Raw genomic sequence first — 19,588 nt, forward strand, 5'->3', positions numbered from 1 at the left:
ACAGAAGGCAATTTCACAAAGAAAATATTGATAATAACATTAAAGAAATACTGTTGGGGAACGTAGCAGAAATTCAAAATTTTCCTACGTGTCACCAAGATCTATCTATGGAGAAACCAACAACGAGGGGAAGGAGAGTGCATCTACATACCCTTGTAGATCGCTATGCGGAAGCGTTCAAGAGAACGGGGTTGAAGGAGTCATACTCGTCGTGATCCAAATCACCGGAGATCCTAGTGCCGAACGGACGGCACCTCCGCGTTCAACACACGTACAGCCCGGTGACGTCTCCCATGCCTTGATCCAGCAAGGAGAGAGGGAGAGGTTGAGGAAGACTCCATCCAGCAGCAGCACAACGGCGTGGTGGTGGCGGAGGAGCGTGGTACTCCAGCAGAGCTTCGCCAAGCACCGCAAGAGACGAGGAGGGAGAGGGGTAGGGCTGCGCCAAGAAGAAGAGGAACTCATCTTGTTTTGGGCAGCCCCAAACCTCAACTATTTATAGGAGGAGGGGAGGAGGGTGCGCCCCCTCTAGGGGGCGGCATCCCTATATGGGTTTGAGGGGGGCGTCTAAGAGGGGGAGAGGGGGGCGCGCCCTAGGGTGGGCTTTAGGCCCATCTGCGCCTAGGGTTTCCCCCTTCTCCTCCTAGCTGCGCCTTGGGCCTTGTGGGAGGCGCACCAGCCCACTCAGGGGCTGGTCCCTTCCCACTCTTGGCCCATGAAAGCCTCCGGGGCTGGTGGCCCCACTTCGTGGACCCCTGGGACCCTCCCGGTGGTCCAGGGACGTTACTGATAAAACCCGAAACTTTTCCGGTGACCAGAACAGGACTTCCCATATATAAATCTTTACCTCTGGACCATTCCGGAACTCCTCGTGACGTCCGGGGTCTCATCCGGGACTCCGAACAACATTCAGTAACCACATACAAACTTCCTTTATAACCCTAGCGTCATCGAACCTTAAGTGTGTAGACCCTACGGGTTCGGGAACCATGCAGACATGACCAAGACGTTCTCCGGTCAATAACTAACAGCGGGATCTGGATACCCATGTTGGTTCCCACATGTTCCATGATGATCTCATCGGATGAACCACGATGTCGAGGATTCGATCAATCCCGTATTCAATTCCCTTTGTCTAGCGGTATTGTACTTGCCCGAGATTCGATCGTCGGTATCCCGATACCTTGTTCAATCTCGTTACCGGCAAGTCTCTTTACTCGTTCTGTAACACATCATCCCGTGATCAACTCCTTGGTCACATTGTGCACATTATGATGATGTCCTACCGAGTGGGCCCAGAGATACCTCTCCGTTTACACGGAGTGACAAATCCCAGTCTCGATTCGTGCCAACCCAACAGACACTTTCGGAGATACCTGTAGTGTACCTTTATAGCCACCCAGTTACGTTGTGACGTTTGGCACACCCAAAGTATTCCTACGGTATCCGGGAGTTGCACAATCTCATGGTCTAAGGAAATGATACTTGACATTAGAAAAAGCTTTAGCATACGAACTACACGATCTTTGTGCTAGGCTTAGGATTGGGTCTTGTCCATCACATCATTCTCCCAATGATGTGATCCCATTATCAACGACATCCAATGTCCATGGTCAGGAAACCGTAACCATCTATTGATCAACGAGCTAGTCAACTAGAGGCTTACTAGGGACATGGTGTTGTCTATGTATCCACACATGTATCTGAGTTTCCTATCAATACAATTCTAGCATGGATAATAAACGATTATCATGAACAAGGAAATATAATAATAACTAATTTATTATTGCCTCTAGGGCATATTTCCAACAGTCTCCCACTTGCACTAGAGTCAATAATCTAGTTCACATCGTCATGTGATTAACACTCACAGGTCACATCGCCATGTGACCAACATCCAAAGAGTTTACTAGTGTCACTAAACTAGTTCACATCATCATGTGATTAAGACTCAATGAGTTCTGGTTTTGATCATGTTATGCTTGTGAGAGAGGTTTTAGTCAACGGGTCTGCAACGATCAGATCCGTATGTACTTTGCAAATCTCTAGGTCATATTATAAATGCTGCTTCCACGCTCCACTTGGAGCTATTCCAAATGGTTGCTCCACTATACGTATCCGGTTTGCTACTCAGAGTCATTCGGATAGGTGTTAAAGCTTGCATCGATGTAACCCTTCACGCCGAACTCTTTATCACCTCCATAATTGAGAAACATGTCCTTATTACTCCAAGGACAATTTTGACCACTGTCTAGTGATCCACTCCTGGATCACCTTTGTACCCTCTTGCCAGACATGTGGCAAGGCACACATCAGGTGCGGTACTCAGCATAGCATACCGTATAGAGCCTATGACAAAAGCATAGGGGACGACATTCGTCCTTTCTCTTTCTTCTGCCGTGGTCGAGCTTTAAGTCTTAACTTCATACCTTACAACTCAGGCAAGTACTCCTTCTTTGACTGATCCATCTTGAACACCTTCAAGATCATGTCAAGGTATGTGCTCATTTGAAAGTACCATTAAGCGTTTTTTATCTATCCTTATAGATCTTGATGCTTAATGTTCAAGTAGCTTAATCCAGGCTTTCCATTGAAAAACACTTTTCAAATAACTCTGCATGCTTTCTAGAAATTCTACATCATTTCCGATCAACAACATGTTAACAACACATACTCATCGGAAATTCTATAGTGCTCCCACTCACTTCTTTGGAAATACAAGTTTCTCATAAACTTTGTATACACCCAAAATCTTTGATCATCTCATCAAAGCATACATTCCAACTCCGAGATGCCTACTCCAGTCCTTAGAAGGATTGCTGGAGCTTTGCATACTTATTAGCATCTTTCAGGATTAACAAAACCTTCCGGTTGTATCACATACAACCTTTCCTCAAGAAAATCGTCGAGGAAACAATGTGTTGACATCCTATCTGCAGGATTCATAAATAATGCAGTAATCGCTAATATAATTCCAACAGACTCTTAGCATCGCTACGAGTGAGAAAGTCTCATCATAGTCAACTCCTTGAACTTGTCGAAAAAAAAAACTTAACGACACCGTCTTCCTTTTAAAATCCATCTATACTCAACAGCCTTACGACCATCGAGCCGTTCTGCCAAAGTCTACACTTTGTTTTCATACATGGATCCTCTCTCGGATTTTATGGCCTCGAGCCATTTATCGGAATCCGGGCCCACCATCGCTTCTCCATAGCTCGTAGGTTCATTGTTGTCTAGCAACATGACTTCCAAGACAGGATTACATACCACTCTGAAGTAGTACACATCCTTGTCATCCCACGAGGTTTGTTGGTGACTTGATCTGAAGTTTCATGATCACTATCATAAGCTTCCACTTCAATTGGTGTAGGTGCCACAGGAACAACTTCCTGTGCCCTGCCACACACTAGTTGAAGAGACGGTTCAATAACCTCATCAAGTCTCCACCATCCTCCCACTCAATTCTTTCGAGAGAAACTTTTCCTCGAGAAAGGACCTGATTCTAGAAACAATCCCTTATTGCTTTCGGATCTGAGACAGGAGGTATACCCAACTGTTTTTGGGTGTCCTATGAAGATGCATTTATCCGCCTTGGGTTTGAGCTTCTCAGCCTGAAACTTTTTCACATAAGCGTCGCAGCCCCAAACTTTTAAGAAATGACAGCTTAGGTTTCTCTAAACCATAGTTCATACGGTGTTATCTCATCGGAATTACGTGGTGCCCTATTTAAAGTGAATGCGGTTGTCTCCAATGCCTAACCCATAAACTATCGTGGTAATTCGATAAGAGACATCATGGTATGCATCATATCCAATAGGGTGCAGTTATGATGTTCGGACACACCATCACACTATGGTGTTCCAGGTTGTATTAGTTGTGAAACAATTTCCATAATGTCTTAATTTTGTGCCAAACTCGTAATTCAGATATTCATCTCTATGATCATATCATAGATATTTTATCCTCTTGTCACGACGATCTTTCAACTTCACCCTGAAATTACTGAACCTTTCAATAATTCAGACTCGTGATTCATCAAGTAAATATACTCAACATCTACTCACATCATCTGTGAAGTAAGAACATAACGATATCCACTACATGCCTCAGCACTCATTGGACTGCACACATCAAAATGTATTACTTCCAACAAGTTGCTTTCTAGTTCCATTTTACTGAAAACGAGGCTTTCAGTCATCTTGCCCATGTGGTATGATTTGTATGTCTCAAGTGATTCAAAATCAAGTGAGTCCAAACGGTCCATTTGCATGGAGTTTCTTCATGCATATACACCAATAGACATGGTTCGCATGTCTCAAACTTTTCAAAACGAGTGAGCCCAAAGATCCATCAACATGGAGCTTCTTCATGCGTTTTATACCGATATGACTTACGTGGCAGTGCCACAAGTAGGTGGTACTATCATTACTATCTTTTGGCATGAACATGTGTATCACTACGATCGAGATTCAATAAACCATTCATTTTAGGTGTAAGACCATTGAAGGTATTATTCAAATAAACAAAGTAACCATTATTCTCCTTAAATGAATAACCATATTGCGATAGACATAATCCAATCATGTCTATGCTCAACGCAAACACCAATCTCGATGGTAGAGGGAGCGTACGATATTTGATCAACCTTGGAAATACTTCCAACACATATCGTCATCTCACCTTTAGCTAGTCTCCGTTTATTCCGTAGCTTTTATTTCGAGTTACTAACACTTAGCAACCGAACCGGTATCTAATACCCTGGTGCTACTAGGAGTACTAGTAAAGTACACATTAACACAATGTATATCCAATATACTTCTATCGACTTTGCCAGCCTTCTCATCTACCAAGTATCTAGGGTAATTCTGCTCCAGTGGCTGTTCCCTTTATTACAGAAGCACTTAGTCTCGGGCTTGGGTTCAACTTTGGTTTTCTTCACTAGAACAGCAACTGATTTGTTGTTCCATGAAGTATCCCTTTCTTGCCCCTTCCCTTCTTGAAACTAGTGGTTTCACCAACCATCAACAATTGATGCTCCTTCTTGATTTCTACTTTTGTGGTGTCAAACATCGTGAATATCTCAAGGATCATCATATATGTCCCTGATATATTATAGTTCATCACGAAACTCTAGCAGCTTGGTGGTAATGACTTCGGAGAAATATCACTATCTCATCTGGAAGATCAACTCCCACTCGAATCAAATGATTGTTGTACTCAGACAATCTGAGCACAAGCTCAACAATTGAGCTTTTCTCCCTTAGTTTGCAGGCTAAGAAAATCATCGGAGGTCTTATACCTCTTGACGTGGGCACGAGCCTGAAATCCCAATTTCAGCCCTCGAAACATCTCATATGTTTCGCGACGTTTCAAAACGTCTTCGGTGCCTCAACTCTAAACCGTTTAACTGAACTATCACGTAGCTATCAAAATGTGTATGTCAGATGTTCGCAACATCCACAGACGACGTTCGAGGTTCAGCACACTGAGCGGTGCATTAAGGACATAAGCCTTCTATGAAGCAATGAGGACAATCCTCAGTTTACGGACCTAGTCCGCATAATTGCTACTACCAACTTTCAACTAAATTTTCTCTAGGAACATATCTAAACAGTGGAACTAAAGCGCGAGCTTCGACATAATTTGCGAAGACCTTTTGACTATGTTCAGGATAATTAAGTTCATCTTATGAACTCCCACTCAGATAGACAGCCCTCTAGTCATCTAAGTGATTACATGATCCGAGTCAACTAGGACGTGTCCGATCATCACGTGAGATGGACTAGTCATCATCGGTGAACATCTTCATGTTGATCGTATCTACCATACGACTCATGCTCGACCTTTCGGTCTCTTGTGTTCCGAGGCCATGTCTGTACATGCTAGGCTCGTCAAGTCAACCTAAGTGTCTCGCGTGTGTAAATCTGTCTTACACCCGTTGTATGTGAACGTTAGAATCTATCACACCCGATCATCACATGGTGCTTCGAAACAACGAACTGTCGCAACGGTGCACAGTTAGGGGGAACACCTTCTTGAAATTATTATGAGGGATCATCTTATTTACTACCGTCGTTCTAAGTAAACAAGATGCAAAAACATGATAAACATCACATGCAATCAAATAATAGTGACATGATATGGGCAATATCATATAGCTCCTTTGACCTCCATCTTGGGGCTCCATGATCATCTTGTCACCGGCATGACACCATGATCTCCATCATCATGATCTCCATCATCGTGTCTCCATGAAGTTGCTCGCCAACTATTACTTCTACTACTATGGCTACCAGTTAGCAATAAAGTAAAGTAATTACATGGCGTTGTTCAATGACACACGGGTCATACGATTAATAAAGACAACTCCTATGGCTCCTGCCGGTTGTCATACTCATCGAAATGCAACGTGATTCCTATTACAAGAACATGATCAATCTCATACATCACATATCATTCATCACATTCTTCTTGGCCATATCACATCACATAGCATACCCTGCAAAAACAAGTTAGACGTCCTCTAATTGTTGTTTGCATGTTTTACGTGGCTGCTATGGGTTTCTTGCAAGAACGTTTCTTACCTACGCAAAAACCACAACGTGATATGCCAATTGCTATTTACCCTTCATAAGGACCCTTTTCATCGAATCCGATCTGACTAAAGTGGGAGAGACAGACACCTGCTAGCCACCTTATGCAACTAGTGCATGTCAGTCGGTGGAACCAGTCTCACGTAAGAGTACGTGTAAGGTCGGTCTGGGCCGCTTCATCCCACAATGCCACCGAATCAAGATTGGACTAGTAACGGTAAGCATATTGAAAAAAATCAACGCCCACAACTACTTTGTGTTCTACTCGTGCATAGAATCTACGCAATAAACCTAGCTCATGATGCCACTGTTGGGGAACGTAGCAGAAATTCAAAATTTTCCTACGTGTCACCAAGATCTATCTGTGGAGAAACCAGCAACGAGGGGAAGGAGAGTGCATCTACATACCCTTGTAGATCGCTATGCGGAAGCGTTCAAGAGAACGGGGTTGAAGGAGTCATACTCGTCGTGATCCAAATCACCGGAGATCCTAGTGCCGAACGGACGGCACCTCCGCGTTCAACACACGTACAGCCCGGTGACATCTCCCATGCCTTGATCCAGCAAGGAGAGAGGGAGAGGTTGAGGAAGACACCATCCAGCAGCAGCACAACGGCGTGGTGGTGGTGGAGGAGCGTGGTACTCCATCAGGGCTTCGCCAAGCACCGCAAGAGACGAGGAGGGAGAGGGGTAGGGCTGCGCCAAGAAGGAGAGGAACTCATCTTGTTTTGGGCAGCCCCAAACCTCAACTATTTATAGGAGGAGGGGAGGAGGGTGCGCCCCCTCTAGGGTTCCCACCCCTAGGGGGCGGCAGCCCTAGATGGGTTTGAGGGGGGTGGCCAAGAGGGGGAGAGGGGGGCGCGCCCTAGGGTGGGCTTTAGGCCCATCTGCGCCTAGGGTTTCCCCCTTCTCCTCCTAGCTGCACCTTGGGCCTTGTGTGAGGCGCACCAGCCCACTCAGGGGCTGGTCCCTTCCCACTCTTGGCCCATGCAAGCCTCCGGGGCTGGTGTCCCCACTTGGTGGACCCCCGGGACCCTCCTGGTGGTCCCGGTACGTTACCGATAAAACCCGAAACTTTTCCGGTGACCAAAACAGGACTTCCCATATATAAATCTTTACCTCCGGACCATTCCGGAACTCCTCGTGACGTCCGGGATCTCATCCGGGACTCCGAACAACATTCCGTAACCACATACAAACTTCTTTTATAACCCTAGCATCATCGAACCTTAAGTGTGTAGACCCTACGGGTTCGGGAACCATGCAGACATGACCGAGACGTTCTCCGGTCAATAACCAACAGCGGGATCTAGATACCCATGTTGATTCCCACATGTTCCACGATGATCTCGTTGGATGAACCACGATGTCAAGGATTCGATCAATCCCGCATTCAATTCCCTTTGTCTAGCGGTATTGTACTTGCCCGAGATTCGATCGTCGGTATCCCGATACCTTGTTCAATCTCGTTACCGGCAAGTCTCTTTACTCGTTTCGTAACACATCATCCCGTGATCAACTCCTTGGTCACATTGTGCACATTATGATGATGTCCTACCGAGTGGGCCCAGAGATACCTCTCCGTTTACACGGAGTGACAAATCCCAGTCTCGATTCGTGCCAACCCAACAGACACTTTCGGAGATACCTGTAGTGTACCTTTATAGCCACCCAGTTACGTTGTGACGTTTGGCACACCCAAAGTATTCCTATGGTATCCGGGAGTTGCACAATCTCATGGTCTAAGGAAATGATACTTGACATTAGAAAAAGCTTTAGCATACGAACTACACGATCTTTGTGCTAGGCTTAGGATTGGGTCTTGTCCATCACATCATTCTCCCAATGATGTGATCCCGTTATCAACGACATCCAATGTCCATGGTCAGGAAACCGTAACCATCTATTGATCAACGAGCTAGTCAACTAGAGGCTTACTAGGGAAATGGTGTTGTCTATGTATCCACACATGTATCTGAGTTTCCTATCAATACAATTCTAGCATGGATAATAAATGATTATCATGAACAAGGAAATATAATAATAACTAATTTATTATTGCCTCTAGGGCATATTTCCAACAAATACCTTGTGCGATAACATTTAAATTGGCATCCTTTTTTGGTTTCTTATGAGATATCACTGCTTCGACATCATTATGTTGTAAAAAACTTGGTGAATTTACTGTCCCTTTCAGCAACTTCGCATCGGAACCCTCAATGGATTCTTTTTGTGCATATCCAAAGTCCATATCCATGTCTCCTATATTCTGAAAAAACATTAATATAGAAAAATATACCTTTCGTATTTGCATGTACAATATACATACCGAGGAAGGTTAGCTATATGCACCTTTTTCGTGGTGTTTCAGTGCGGTCTATCATCGTTACATCAGTGCATATGTCGAGACCCATCACTTTGTATCTACGATGAAATATATATGATCAAATATAAATGATATTTTCTACTGCATAATACTCCCTCCTATTTTTTTAGTCTACGCATAACTCACATCACGCATACCAAGGAGACCTACTTGTAACTTTTTTTGGACGAAATTGCCCCTGTGCTAGTTGAATTGTAGCGACCAGGAAAGCTGAGAAGCTATGATCACCGGAGCCAGTTATTGGCACGTCCTCCTCGTTTCCTCTGCATGGCTGTTATTGGCCCATTCTCCTTTGCATGCGCTGCATGCGCGGTCAATAATTAATGCACAAGAGGAGGTAGCGTTGCATGCAGGGCTGAAGATTAGGATAGACTTGGAAGAAACCGCTACAAATCAGGATCGCGCAGAGTATTGTGGAAAAAACAAGAAAAACTTATGCGCAGAGTAAAAGGGATCGGAGGGCGTATAATCATATAATATCTGGAAAAAATAAAAGTGAAACTGACACAACTATTTTCTCTATAAAAAAACATAGTTGACATTATTAGGAAAATATGTTGATTAAATAATTGTACTAACACAAAATTTGGGGAAAACAACAAACTGTAATGTTCATATATAAGTAAATATTCATATGAAAATTGTTTAAATTATTAATATAGGCTATGGAAAATTGTCCAACAAAAGAAAAAAACATGCAAACAAACCTTCTTCAACCAAGTATATTTTTTTTCTCTCAATTTTATTGTGATACCCTTCGTATATAAAAGGTAATTATAAAGTATATTTATTTTTATGAACCATATTTCATATATATATACACACACACACTTTTATTGTTTTTGTGAGGTATGTATACTTTCAATATCTATTTTTTTTGTCGTAAATTCCAACACATGCGAGTTTAGAATTTCTATCGTTGAGCAAAATTTTCACACAAGGCCCAAATTAGCTATCCACCACGGCCCAACCAGCACCCAAACTTAGCCCCTAAAAAAATAACTATAACAGAAATTACCTTATACACAGTATATTTCTTTGAGGGATTACAATATACCTGGACAAATTGGCCGGCCCGGCACGGCCCGGCCCGGCCAGGATTACACGGGCCAGGCACGACACTTCCCGGCCAGGCACGCGTGCTGGCCTCCCCGGCCTAGGCACAGCAAAGTTGCCTCACTGGCCGGCTCGAGGGCCCACCTGGCGCGCTGGCCTCTGGGCTCACTGGCCACCCCTCGCCTTTTCCCCTCCCCCCGCCGCATCCCAACCCAAACCCCACTCACTCACCACTCTGCTCTCCACACACTCACTTCCTCTCGCACTTTACCCTCCCCAGCCGCATCGCCGCGTGCCTCGACGAGCCGGCCCGCGTGACTCCGCCCGCGGACCACCGATCTATCACATGTCGCGGCAGATCTTGGGGCTCACTCACCGGTCCTTTCCACTCACCCGCCACCTCTCGCCCTCCCCCCTCCCCCACCGCATCGCCACGCGAGTCGCCGAGCCCGCAACCGCGCGACTCCGCCCGCCGACCACCGCATCAGTCCCATGCCGCGGCCGGTCTTGTGGCTCATTCACCTCTCTTCTCCACTCACTCCAACATTTCGGCCATCTCCCCTCCCCCCGCCGCATCGCCGCGCGCGTCGACCGTGTGACTCCGCCCACTGACCACCGCATCGGCGTGGCGAGGGGCTCCGACGAGCTGTGTGCGGCGCGACCAACGAGGACGGGCGTAGCGAGCTTACTGAAACGGGCGCCGGTGCTCGGTCTGGTCCCGTTCCCCTCGCATCCGCGGCGGTGTTCATCTCTGGCGAGGTGGCAGGTGTATCCGAAGCGCGACAATTCAGGGGGGAATCACTGGGAGGTGGAGGAACGACGGAAAAAAACCATGATAGGTGGGACAAAAATTAACCATGGAACGGAAACTACCAACTGAGACATTAGGACTAGAGATAAATGCTATAAAAATCAATGAAAAAAGTAGCGCGCTATAACAAAATAGGAGCGGCCTTAAAATACGCTATTAGCATGCTATATCGCACTATGGCATTCTATTAGCGAGGCAGTGTACATTGATTTATTTAGCTAGACAATTCTATAGCGTGCTATTAGCTGTGCTTTTTTCAGTGAAAAATACATTACAAATATATTAGTAGTAGACTCAAGGAAGCATCAATACATTTGTCAACATGCATTCCTTTGAATGGTAGCTTAACAACCCATCATAAAATGGTAGTTACGGAAGATGTATACAAGAGGAGACAACAACATGTAGTCAATTTAAAACACAAGTATAAGAATTATACTCTGCTTTAGTGCAAGCCATTCAAAAAGCATACTTGATTCAAGTTTGGATATGAGAACACCGTGACAAAAGTTTCTCTTTTTAGGATTCGTCGATGCCTCACCGTGCACCTCTCCTAGTCTCCCTTTCCTCCGTACATTTTTCGCATCCTCAATTTCTCCTAGCGTTCCTTCAAACAAGAAAATGAGAAGATATTTTTTTCAAGGGGCATCAACACAGAACCATGACCTTCGCATCTTCTTGAAGACTATTGGCGAGTGAACCTTCATGCGGAGCCATGTTTTCCATTGACAACGTCCTCCGCCCTGGCCTATATCACACAAGTTCTTTTCCATCAGATCTACAATGCCATATAACAAGATGATTTAAGAATGAACGTGTAAGTGTTCCTAGCATGAAAAGCATAGCAAATTCGAGTGCCAGAACATAACAGTGAAGTTGTACACTTTCATGCAGAGTTGAGCTTCAATACAATGCCAGAGCTCTATCTTCAGCGAACTGGTAATATGAAAATATCAGTACCAAAAATATAATCGTGAAATGGTGAGCACGAACTTAACTTTGGATGTTCAGTGCCAATTATGATGCCCAACTCAGTTGATGTTACCACGGAGAATTATATAACAAGCATTGAGCGTTAAGTAGCTTGAAACCTTATACTTAAGGCACTTGTCTATCTGATTGTAAATGACAGGATGCAATATTACATTATCATTACTTAATTGAAGACTATAATTATATTTGCGATTGTTATTAAAGCAATCTTCATACACAAATTCTAGAGCATCAGATTTCTCTTCGTATAGAAGGTCCTAAAATCAGTGAGCTCTAGAAACTTCAGGCAGAAAATTATCGCGAGGGCATACAAATTGAAGTATAATTCGAAGAATCAACCCGGGAAACTACAACCAGGAACCATTTTATTTCGGCTTCAGTTCCTAATTTTTTTAATATTGACTATCTAGTGTGGAAAAGAGTGATTTATAACCTTTGTGTCCATATCGGTATGTCCTAGTTTCAGTCGTCATCATTTCAGTTACAGTTTCCTCTCGTGCAAGCCCCAAATCAGTAAGCTTCAGCTTCCTACGGTTTGTAGTAAGCAAAAAATTATCTGCCCACACAAAACTTTTATTAGGACATCGTAAAAGCATAAAAAGTGTGACAGAGCAGCTCTAACATAAAGGAAAAAAAAAACAACTACTGGAAGAAGCTACAAGGTAAAGCAAGCAAAACAAAATGGTAAGACTGATAGGGAGAAAGAAACAAATCATGAGTGAACCATGAACAGGTACTAAAGCAAAGCAGATACCATGGATGTGAAATCAGGAACATTCAAGAATATGATGTAGAAACATCTTACTGAAAATTTTAGATGATTAACGGACCAACTACTGAAAATCAAAGAAGCTGAACCAAAAAGAAGAAACTAAAAACAATACCTTCGCAAGTAGTCATTCATTTTTTAAACCAGATGCTATGACGATGAGCTGCAAAAGGTGAAACAAATAGTACTCACACAAATAAGAAAAGAGTGTTTTATTGAAGTGTCGTAAATAGTTAAAAGAAGATGCCTCTAACCCACTTGATTCTACAAGTAAATAAGCAACAGATCTTACCGCTGAATGCAATGGTTGGTATCCAAACGGGAAAAGGGTACATCGCCTTTAACCTGTTGACGCTATGACAGATTTAATCACCATTAGAAACAATCCTGATTAGAAATGCATTAGGATTTCTAATAAACCCCATGATGCAGCAAATTGGTATTATGAATCAAAATGTTTAGAAATCATGTAATTCTACCGCAACAAATTTATTATGAATATTGAACATATTAACGAGAAGTGTCTTGGCAAAAATAGAATAAAGCATTCAGGATAAGAATCTCACCTGCCAATGGAACCTAATCCAATAAATATAGGTAAAGATGAATAAAAACTTCCCATTACAGTGCTCCAAGTCATCATGATTTGCACACAGAGAGTCGGGCCCATTGCCTCCGCATCTGCTCCCAGCTCCATCAGCGGACCACCACCATATCCCGCGGCAGCTCCAGCGGCGTCCCTTCCGATCGGGGGCGACCACATCAGCGCCCAGCACAAGCAGCGCACACACGGACGTCCCCGCCACGACGTATAACAACATCAGCCCATCGGCGGCGGTGCGGGGCCTCCACATTGGCGCGCAGCTCGAGCAGCCCATGCACAACTCGAGCTAAATACCCATGCCTTGCCACTTGATGATAAATAAAGTACGGGTTCGTTAGTTAATATATTTAATCAAATACGCCGAGTACAACATATGTTCAGTTTTATCACATCTCATATATACATTATTGATCTCATTAAACATTTTTGAATGTTAACATACATAAACAAAAGGTCATATCATAACTCCTAACATACATACATCAAGTCTCGCCACTTTCGTCTGTTCTTGTGGTTACTCTCATAATCATAGACAATCTATTTTTGGAAAGATCGGGACGGTGTTGCAATTACGCATGTCAAGAGAAAGCTGATCAGATGCCATAAGCCCATAATCATGTGCGAAGATGAAACTTAGAACGTGCCTTGCACTACAGTGAAATTTTTTACCTCTCATATTTGCAGACCCAATGGGTAATAAGTAATCCCATATGCACCCTTTCTCCGAGCCACATCTTGGTCGCCCCATCTTATTCAAGAATCCTGAGCAATGAATCAAGCTGAATAATATGCATCTTATTTTACAAACTGAAGGCATATAGCAACATACCCAAATTTCTAGCTAGCTGACCTTGCAGGTACTGAAAATTAAGTAGACAATGTTAGGAGACTCGAAAGAAGGGTTTAGCCAGCCTGTGATCCGTACATTATATGATCATGTGCAGGTTAGTATTTTACTGTTTAAATCATTGGAGCTCTCCTCATCTTGTTTTGAAATAGCTCTGTTAAGACTTCTTCTGTCTATGTACATCATTGATGTATGTATGCAAAAACATATACAACAATGATTATGATGTACAATGTGACAATACAACAATCAACATTTTTTTCTTCTAACCTCTTCATAGTCTAAGGAAACAAGGTCAAATAAAGATACTTGTGTTGCACAATAAAATAAAATAATTTGGTAGAACCAGAAATCACATTTGCTTCAGTCAAATTAAAGAGTCGTTGCACATAGACTATGAACTACATGGCATCTGAACTCACCGTTTCAGTGCTCAAACTTTTGCTCTTTAAGCTTGACGATTTTTATTACTTCTCTCGACAAATTGTCAAGTTATCCTATGGGGAAAGCATTTGCATCATTTAGTCAAATAAGTGGAGTAACAACATGTACTCTCTCTGGTAGTTTTTAAATAAGTGGAGTAACAACATGTACTCTCTCTGAACTATTATTTGGCTGTAGAACTTTAAAATCAAATCCAATTAATTGGAACTAAAGAAATACAGTAGCAAACAACTTATAGCTAGATATGACCTCTCCATTCAGCTTAAAAAAGAAGTGCCAAATCAGACTTGGATGCATCCACTAACATTTCTAAGTAGGTACAATCAGCGCTCTATTAGAAAGAAAAGGGAGAAAAAAGCATGTAGGTGGTGGTGGTGTTTCAAAAAATAGTTTGACCCGCCACAATAGAAGGCAATCCAGTTTATCCTCACCAAATTGACTCGCCTTTATTTCCTAGGATGTACTGCAGGACCTCTTTGAGCTGAATAAAAAGTTTTACTAACCTAGAAACAAAATCATAACATTACAATAAGAGTGAATTAGAGAAATTAGCATGTTGTCCTTAATAATAACAGAAAAATAAAGGTTATGGAAACTAAATGTCAAATCTGGATAGCAATATATAGAACAGTCTCACTATTATAGCACACCAATTTCTACAGTGAACCGTCTAAAAACACAATTTATGCACGGAGAAGTTCATATATAGTGAGTCATATATTGAAGATCTGTATATTTGTAGGTTGTAACAACCAGTGGCAGTTCAACCAGCTTGTACGACCCATCAAAAGTATTAAGTATAAAAGCGATTCGACACGGCCGCAAAACTGCAACCTGATAAATTTTTCCAAGGTTGGTTGCAAACGTTTGGACAAGTTTCAGTTTAGTAAAGCTTACCATGTAGTTAAGACTGCAAATGTGGTGCATACTGCTGTCATTCTCAGCACACATTGATCGTTGGTTTGGTCCTGGGAGAACAAAGGAAGAACTCTGAAATTAGGCGGCCGCTTTCACCAATGACCGATCCACACACCGGACTCATAACCGTGTAAGATAAACAGCACAACGAAGTAGTGAAGGCATTAGCATTCAAATTCCGACCCAGCATCCGTGACCTCCCATCCATCTTAATCTCAGTACTTGATATAGACTTGCATTTATTTCAGATGTATGTTTGTGCCAAACAATTTAATATGGACGAAAAAATAAAGAGAAAAGAATGCTAGTTCTTCAGAAAGTAGAAAGAACTGATGGTTACTTCTAACCAGGGGAACTTAATTCTTAATATACAAGCAAGAATCAATACTGAAAGGACCATAATCAGAAAGAAAAAATAGGCCCGTAGTAACATCATTATTCACGTCGACCATAATTAGAAATAAATGTCTGTTTTTTGTATGTGCAAGGACGGACTATGATGCTGCACCTACTTCAGGCTCTACATGAGGACCTGCCATGGCCAGGGCTGTTGGGGCCTTCTTCTTGGCCTTCGTGGCGCCTCAATTGATGACAAAAGGAGAAGTCGACATGGCATATCTCGGCGAGCCGCTTCTTCTCGTTGTTGGTTTCCCTATGGCCGTGATCTAGATCTGTGGGTACGAGATTTGGATCGAGGGAAGGGAGAAGGGAGGGGAATTGTGGACTTACATAGGGGAGTCCGCGTTGATGGGGATCTTCTCAAGGTCGATCGAGCCGCACGTTTTCATCCAAGGCCGCCATTTTCTTGGGGGCACGCGGCGCTGGCGGAGACCATTGGGTGGCGGCGCAGGGGAGAAAGCACGAGGAGCCTACGACTGAGGATAGAGATAGTCTGTAGAGGAGCAGGGCGGCCGCGAGCTCGATCAGGCCCACGCCCTCCTCGACGTCGAGGGCAAAGTAGCTCCGGGCGGCTGCGTCGAGTCCACATCGGTGACCTCGGTCCGTCGCAAGTGGCAGGTTGCGGAGGGGAACCGAGCGGCATTAGTGGTGGCGATTCTGGAGACCGATTTCCCCTGCAGCTCACGAGATCGGGAGGGTGAGGGTGGGAGGCGAGAGAGAAAGAGAGGTGGGCACCCTGGACCTGGAGGCCTTGCTCGTTCCTGCCTGTGTGCGGGTCATGGAGGGTTTTTTTTCGCTGGTTTTTCTTCGGAGGTTTATTTTCATTAGATTTTCTGTCGCTTGTGAGAGAACTACGTGAACGTGGTTTTGGTTGGGTTTTTTTTTGAACTGGGAGGTGGGAGCAGGTACTAAAGAAGTACCAAAAACCATGGTAGGTGGGACGAAAATAAAACCCGAAACGCAGACTACCAACTAAGACATTAGGAGTAGAGACAAACCACGTTAAATATCTTGACAGGTCATCAACACTTTTTCTTATGCCCAAGAACGTTCCATATAATTATGTCTATATTATATATTTTTAAGTCACTCGGCCTCTCATTTATTCCCTTGAGGATAAATCTAAATCATCCCTCGTCCTTTGCTTTGTTAATTCCCTAAGAGCATCTCCAGCCGCGCCCCCAACAGGCCCTCCCCAGGCGTTTTTGTCGTGCCGGCGCCGAAAAAACAGCCCAGTCGCGCCCCCAGGACGCCGAAAAATGCCAGCTCAGGCCTTTTTTCTGCCCGGCGGTCACAGGCCGAACCCGGCGCACTGGGGGCAGTTTTGGGGGCTCCGGTGCAAGGGAAAAGCGCGGCTGGCCCACGCAGTCAGGGGAAAAGTCAAGGTTTTCTTCCCCGATTTGCCTCCCACCCCCTGCGCCCTCGGCCGCCAGTAGCTTTATCCCGGAGCCGCCCGCCATCTGTCACCACTAGATAGCCATTCCACGCCGAAAAAATAGCAGAGCTTCGCCGCGGCAGCCCCTCCAACAGCAGCTGGGCGTTCCGGCCGCGGAGGGGCAGTTTAGCGGCGGGGACACGCCCATCAGACGCAAGGTGTTCGGCGATTTGCCTGCCTCGGCGATGGACTCGGATGACGAGGAAGCGCTCGCCGCGCTGCTGGAGAAGGAAGGCGAGGCCGACGTCCAGGAAGAAGAGCATCTCATGGTGCTTGCCGCCCTCGCCCAGCTGCTGGCGAGCAATGAAAAGCCGCGGCGAGGTGGCTCGGCGCCGGGGCGGGTGAAAGCAAAGAACCGGCATCGTCTCGAAGGCTACTGCATGCTCTACTCTGACTACTTCGCCGATGCTCCACTTCACAGCGAGAAAACATTTCGGCGCTGTTATCGGATGAGTCGAAAGCTCTTCCTCAGGATTGTGAATTCCATCCGGGAGTTCGACAACTACTTCAAGTGCAAGATGGGTTGCACCGGCGCCCTTGGATTCACCTCCATCTAGAAGTGCACGACAGCGATGAGGATGCTTGCATACGGAGCTCCCGGTGATTCATTCGACGACTATGGGCGCATGGCCGAGTCCACCAGCATAGAGTGTTTCTACAAGTTATGTCGGGCAGTGGTGGCAGTGTTTGGACCGCAATACTTGAGAACACCCAATGCGGAAGACACTGCTCGGATCCTAGCACAGAATGCAGCAAGAGGATTTCCTGGGATGCTTGGAAGCATCGACTGCATGCATTGCAAATGGAAGAATTGCCCATTTGCTTGGCAGGGGATGTACAAAGGCGTCAAAGACGGTTGCAGTGTGGTACTTGAGGCGGTGGCCACACAGGACCTCTGGATTTGGCACTCCTTCTTTGGTATGCCAGGAACTCACAATGACATCAACGTGATGCAGTGCTCTCCTGTCTTTGCCAAGCTTGTTGAAGGTCATTCTCCTCCGGTGAACTTCGAGATCAATGGGCGGCACTACAACAAGGGGTACTATCTAGCTGATGGCATCTATCCGAGATGGTTGACATTTGTGAAGACAATCTCAAACCATGTGCCAGGAGGCAAGAACGCCTGGTTTGCGAAGGTTCAGGAGGCTTGCAGGAAGGATGTCGAGCGGGCATTTGGTGTGCTCCAATCTCGATTTGCTGTTATCCGGTACCCCGCTCAGACCTGGTCGAAAGATCAAATGTGGGAGATTATGACTTGTTGTGTCATCTTGCACAACATGATCATCGAGAGCGAGCAAGAAGACCCAGTGTTTGACACTGAACCATACTACAGGCAGGGTCCTCTAGCCGAAATTGATCACCAGCTACCGGCAACCTGAACTGCCTATCTCAGTATGCGTCAGGAGATCCGAGACCCACAGGTGCATCATCAACTGCAGCAAGATCTGATAGAGCATCTATGGAGGCTCAAGGGCGACGCCGGGCGCGACGTGTGATGAAATATGAGTTTTTATTTGTTGAACTATATAATTTGTATTGAACTATTTGTTGTTGTATTTATTTTGTTGAAGTATTTGATATTTCTGTGATGAAATATGTGATAAAAAAATTATGTGCATAATTGAACGCCGAACAACGGCGAACCACGCCGAATATGGGCCTATTGTCGCCCATATGGGCCCTTTATTCGCCGAAATGGGGCTGAAAAGTGGGCCAATTTCGGCGCCTGGGGGCGATGACTGGGCGCGAAACTGCCCCCAGCGCCTATTGCATTGCCGACTCGCCCCAGGGGGCCATTTTTATACGTGCTGGGGGCCAAAATGGCTGGAAATGCTCTAAGCAGCTCTTTGACTCCTGGCTACTCAAGAACGTATTTAAACTGGTGGAAATTAGTATGAGGTAGCAGGGTGGGACTATTTAAGCTTCTCGTGTTGGCAGCTCTCTTTTTTTACTTTTATAATTTGTCACTATTTACTATTTATTTATTTATATTGTATTTGATATTTTGATAATTTGTCACTGTTATTTGATATTTTGTCACTTCTTATTTGGGAATTTGATTATTTGATCATTTTATCAAAAAATAATCCTTTCAATTAAAATTTAATTGTATATGCCCAAAACCAGCAACCAAATTGCCATATGTACATGTTTGACTGAAGAACAGGACGGTCACCTAAAATTCCTCAATGTGCGTGATGAACCTAAGCTTCGTCCCTGAAGTTGCCGCCCTTGCTGCTCCCGCAGGCACACCTTGTTGCTTGTTGCTGCCATTACAGCTCGATGGCGACGGTCTTTGCCGCTCCGCCGCTAACTACTTCTGCTCGTCG

The 19,588-nt window shown here is 44.6% G+C and overlaps 2 long non-coding RNA genes across 2 annotated transcripts; both read right to left on the minus strand.

Moving 5' to 3' along the window:
- Positions 1–11,254: 11,254 nt before the first annotated feature.
- Positions 11,255–14,026, minus strand: LOC125514243. Its single transcript, XR_007286316.1, has 3 exons — positions 13,885–14,026; positions 13,178–13,522; positions 11,255–11,597 (listed from the first exon to the last, which is right to left on the minus strand). It is a non-coding gene; the product is annotated as an uncharacterized LOC125514243 (long non-coding RNA).
- Positions 14,027–14,922: 896 nt separating this feature from the next.
- Positions 14,923–16,372, minus strand: LOC125516021. Its single transcript, XR_007287212.1, has 3 exons — positions 16,154–16,372; positions 15,404–15,474; positions 14,923–15,009 (listed from the first exon to the last, which is right to left on the minus strand). It is a non-coding gene; the product is annotated as an uncharacterized LOC125516021 (long non-coding RNA).
- Positions 16,373–19,588: the final 3,216 nt, after the last annotated feature.

This window comes from Triticum urartu, chromosome 6 (assembly GCF_003073215.2).
Source record: "Triticum urartu cultivar G1812 chromosome 6, Tu2.1, whole genome shotgun sequence".
In the NCBI taxonomy this organism is placed as follows: Eukaryota; Viridiplantae; Streptophyta; class Magnoliopsida; order Poales; family Poaceae; genus Triticum; species Triticum urartu.